The 5,315-nt window shown below is 51.0% G+C and overlaps 1 non-coding gene across 1 annotated transcript; it reads right to left on the bottom strand.

Annotated features, from left to right (window-relative positions):
- Nucleotides 1–537: 537 nt before the first annotated feature.
- Nucleotides 538–613, bottom strand: TRNAD-GUC (transfer RNA aspartic acid (anticodon GUC)). The gene has a single exon. It is a non-coding gene; the product is annotated as a tRNA-Asp (tRNA).
- Between the last annotated feature and the right edge of the window lie 4,702 nt (nucleotides 614–5,315).

Here is a 5,315-nt window from a genome sequence, read left to right as displayed (position 1 = left end):
TCAGCACGCCTTGCAGAAGAAAATGACAGTGCTCATGCCCAGACAGAGGGGGCGATGGCACTTCAGAATGGCCCCTCAAATCCCAAGCCGCGTGTTGTTTGCAAAGTAAATGAGACCCACGTGAAGGATGCCACTCACAAGAGCCACTTGGGTGGTGCGTGAAGTAGTTCTTAGCTGCTTTTTGGAAACTTCTGGAGCGACACTACCCCCCTCCGCACGCACAGTGGATACAGCCTTTTCTCCCCCCTTCTTTTTTTTTTTTTTTTGAAGCTGGAAACAGGGAGAGACAGTCAGACTCCCGCATGCGCCCGACCGGGATCCACCCGGCACGCCCACCAGGGGGCGATGCTCTGCCCCTCCTGGGGCGTCGCTCTGTTGCGACCAGAGCCACTCTAGCGCCTGGGGCAGAGGCCATGGAGCCATCCCCAGCGCCCAGGCCATCTTTGCTCCAATGGAGCCTCTGCTGCGGGAGGGGAAGAGAGAGACAGAGAGGAAGGAGGGGGAGGGGTGGAGAAGCAGATGGGCGCTTCTCCTGTGTGCCCTGGCCGGGAATCGAACCCGGGACCTCTGCACGACAGGCCGACGCTCTACCACTGAGCCAACCGGCCAGGGCCTCTCCCCTCTTCTTAAACTTAATTTTGATAACCCTGCAAGGCTCAATTGATTTATTTTAGTGTCTAGATTTCTTGTTTGACTATTACTGCAGTATGACTGGCTTTGCAGATGCAGCGCCTGAACCCCGAATATCTGTAGCCGAATGTCCGCTGTCAGCGAGCCATTTGCAGGTGGGTCCTCTTTTTTTGGAACATGGCAGCGCCTCATGCTCACCGTAATGGTGTGTTTCTGTGCTCTGCGTCACATTCTCGGTGCCTGCCTCGTGGCTGAAGACAACAACAGGCGTGCCAAAATCCATCAGATGAAGCCACCGCCGTTCGGGGGCAGGCTAGCCCGGCAGAGTCGCATTTTCAATTAAAAAAAAAAAAAAGATAGAAACGAGCAAATCACATGTTCCACGCAAAATTATCCACGGGAGGCACAATGACATCTCACTGAAAAGCAACGGGAATCTTTCAAAAGCGCCAGGCGCAGGCGTATGGTGACTCCAGGCTGGAAATAGACCCTGCGCTCAGGGAGGTCGAGTGGTTCCCAGCATCTCACAGAAGGCTTTTCACAGCTCCGGATAATGGCAGAGGCTGGCGAGGATAAGATTTCCCTCCTTGTAATGATAGGCAGTGCTAGCTCTTTGAAACTCCCCGGGTATGTCCTGGAATGCTAATTGAGCATTTGGTTCCCCGCGTAGTGGGTGTTGAGTTGGCTTCATGCGCTGCAGCAGCTGAGAGGCTGAGCCTGCCTGATTTCTGTGAGTGGCGTTTGGCACTCCTGGGGGACGCCTCTGACTCACAGCACCCCCCCCCCCCCCCCCCCCCCCGGATTCCGGCACTTGGAGCTCAGCTCCAAACTGTCCCCCTAGCTCCACGTTTGGGTACTTCTCCGGATATAACGCAGCCTTGATTTTGTTTACCTAGCACGCTGCCTTCCGGAAATCTCCATTAATTCCCGCATCTGTTCTTTGCTGCTCTGGGGATAATTGATATTCATAATAATGACCCCCAAAGCAATTCAGGTGCCTTTTGGAACCACGCAAGGATTTTACATCCTTTGTTAAGTGTGGGCGCCCGGGTGTCTCTCGGGGGGGGGGGGTCCCAAAAGAGTGCCGTGGTCTGAGGGTCACAACTGTATCTGTCATGGGACAAGCCGCAGCTTGCTAGGAAAGGAAGTGCCCCTTGTCCCCTCCCCTGTCGCCATCCCTTAGGCATATACACCCTACATGCTGTTTCTGAACGTGTATCCCAGCCCGTGCACCAGTGATACACAGAGATGGAGTAAACACCCGTCGGGCCTCTCCGAGGGGCCATCAGTACAGACAGAGGACAGGCTTGCACCCCGAAAGTTGTGGCACAGTGTGGTTTGGGGGCATTCAGGATGGGCGAAGGCGGAAGGGAGGTCCAGCAGTAGCGAAAGCGATGGACAGTCCTGGGGTGTGACTGCAGGTGCCATCCCATCATGGTCAGTGACGTTGAGACAGTGATGGGCTGGGGAAGGCAGAGTATTGGACGGTCATCTACACAGGCTCTGAAGTCATCCAAGGCGAAGTGCGGACTTGGGGCCAGAGGAGGATGGACGGCAAGGTGGCCACGTTCCCTGTGAAGGTGTAATAACCAGATGGGACTGTGATCGTCCGGTGTCAGGACCTCACCAGGGCGGTCACGGTCTGAAAGCCAGACAGAAACACAGCCAGTCTGATGGGCCCTTTCCATCAGTCTCTGAGTTTTCTTTTTTTTTTTTTTTTGTATTTTTCTGAAGCTGGAAATGGGGAGAGACAGTCAGACAGACTCCCGCATGCGCCCGACTGGGATCTACCCGGCACGCCCACCAGGGGCCACGCTCTGCCCACCACGGGGTGTCACTCTGCCGTGACCAGAGCCACTCTAGCGCCTGGGGCAGAGGCCAAGGAGCCATCCCCAGCGCCTGGGCCATCTTTGCTCCAATGGAGCCTTGGCTGCGGGAGGGGAAGAGAGAGACAGAGAGGAAGGAGGGGGGGTGGGAGGGTGGAGAAGCAAATGGGCGCCTCTCCTGTGTGCCCTGGCCAGGAATCGAACCCAGGACTTCTGCACGCCAGGCCGACGCTCTACCGCTGAGCCAACCAGCCAGGGCTCTCTCAGTTTCCTATTGTCGCCGTATAAAGGGTGATTCATCCGTCAAAAGGCTCCATCTCCGAACTGCCACCCGTGTCAGCCTGTCCCCCTACCTGTCTCTCGGAGACACACAAGTTCAGGCCGGAATGAAATGACTGACTTGTGATTACCCTTCCTTTTATGAGCCGCTGGGCAAAGGGGCAACTGAGGCGGACGTGGAATTCTACGCCCAGCCAGAACAGACACTTCCTGGTGTCTTTGTAATGCGGCCACAACCAACCAGGTCGTTTCTGCGTCTCCACAGTCCTTACCTCGCTGCTTCTCCATGAAGGTATTTAGGTTTATCTGAAAATCCATCCTTTGGTCAGATTCTCTGTAACTTTTTTTTGTATTTTTCCGAAGCTGGAAACGGGGAGAGACAGTCAGACAGACTCCCGCATGCGCCCAACCGGGATCCACCCGGCACGCCCACCAGGGGGCGATGCTCTGCCCCTCCGGGGCATCGCTCTGCTGCGACCAGAGCCACTCTAGCGCCTGGGGCAGAGGCCAAGGAGCCATCCCCAGCGCCCGGGCCATCTTTGCTCCAATGGAGCCTCGCTGCGGGAGGGGAAGAGAGAGACAGAAAGGAAGGAGAGGGGGAGGGGTGGAGAAGCAGATGGGCGCTTCTCCTATGTGCCCTGGCCGGGAATCGAACCCGGGTCCCCCGCACACCAGGCCGACGCTCTACCGCTGAGCCAACCGGCCAGGGCCAAAGATGCTTGCCTTTAGAAACAGCATTTTTTAAATCTAGATCCAGAATCAGTAATGAATTCTCTATTAAGGAAGAGAGAGTGTCCATGCCAAGCTCTTGATCGCATTGGAGGTTGGAACCACAGGCCTTGACCCATTCTAGAGCAGAGGGCAAAGCCATGAGGACCGGGGTCCCACACTGGAGGCCACCCTTTGCACGGTGACAGTGGAAACTCAAAGGCTATATCGGAAGGGGGCGATCAGACGGGCTGTCTGCTGTGTGGCTCTTAGACCGAGACCACCCTTGGGAGGGCTTGTGGCAGAGTGATCACTGTTCCATCTAGCTCTTACGCTTTCACAGAGGATCTCCCCACCTTTCTGAAGGGAGACTGAGAGCGGCTTGTCTACTCCCTTGTTCTCCTTCAAACAGCTCCGTCGAAAGATGAGCATCATCTTAAAATCACTCTGAGAGGTGGAGTTCGTTAACGGAGAATGGACATACTCAACGTCACCTCAGTGCACATGTGTTTTGCTTAATCAGTGCTACTGTAGCCACACCCTGGGACAGGAAGCAAGGGGAGAAAAATTAGAAAGAGGCAAATAAATGGGAAAGACGTAAACGATGAGTCGGCAAGTTTTTCATGAAGGGTAAAGGTCTCACTGGGCTTCTTTTTATGTGGCGATGGAATTCCCTGAACGGTCTAATTTCCAACAGGTGTTTCTTTAGTGATGCTGTTCATTTCTTAAAAATGTATATGGATACACAGATTTCCTTTGGTGGTCAAGTCATTGTAAAGAGCATCGTGTAACATTTATTTAACTCTGTCCTCAAGCATGTCGCGTGTTTTGTTCCGGGATGCTTCTGAATTTTGTAAAACCCCCGACCAGTATGCAAAGTTTCATGGTTCCCTCGCTTCAGTGATGACCTAAGTTCCTGACTACCATCTTTCCCCGAAAGTAAGACAGTGTCTTATATTAATTTTTGCTCCTAAAGACTCGCCAGGTATTATTTTCAGGGGAAGTCTTATTTTTTCCATGAACAAGAATTCACGTTTATTGTTGAACAACAACAAAAAAATCAACATTTATTAATGTACTGTAGTCATGTCATCACAAATATCAGCATAACCAGTTAAACTCTAAATTACATCAATAATTTTTTGTGACTCTATTTCCATATACAATAATCTACCCTGTTTTTCCCGAAACTAAGACAGTGTCTTATATTAATTTTTGCTCCTAAAGATGTGCTAGGTCTTATTTTCAAGGGAGGCCTTAGATTTCTAAGCTTGAAAAAAAAAATTGTACTAGGTCTTATTTTCGGGTAAACAGGGTATATCATTCACAATTCACCAGCATCACAGTGCAATGCATGTAGAGAATGAGGACATTATTTAAGAGACTCTGTTTTTGATCCCCGAGAAGATCTTATTTGTTCTAAAGATGTTGCAGGCTTTGGGCTGGTTTTGAATAGGACCCATTGGACAAGCCCACGAAGGAGGTCCTAGAATTTCTAGTCACGAGATCTAATTTCTGTTCTTGGTTTTGTTGCTGATTAGCTCCATAACTTTGAAAAATTAAAAAGCTTTCTTTCCCTTTTGGGTACAAAATAAGGGAAATTCATACAATAATTTCTGAGGGCTCATCTACTTCTAAAATTTAAAGAACCTAATTTGTAGACACTCAAGCGTTTTCTTGTCTGAAAATCAAAGCAATTTTTGCATTGCTGGTGAATCTAATTAACTCTGCAACATGGCTGCAAATGGAAATGACCTGGACAGTTACAAACAAACAAACAAACAAAAAACCAATGAGTTTCCTGAGCCCAACTAATTATGCTAAATTATGCTCTCTGGTGGCCCAGGAATCTGTGTCTTCAAACTGTCCCCA

This window comes from Saccopteryx leptura, chromosome 13 (assembly GCF_036850995.1).
Source record: "Saccopteryx leptura isolate mSacLep1 chromosome 13, mSacLep1_pri_phased_curated, whole genome shotgun sequence".
Taxonomy (NCBI): Eukaryota; Metazoa; Chordata; class Mammalia; order Chiroptera; family Emballonuridae; genus Saccopteryx; species Saccopteryx leptura.
Note: the sequence above shows the minus strand (reverse complement) of the source record. Positions and strands in the feature narration are given on the sequence as shown.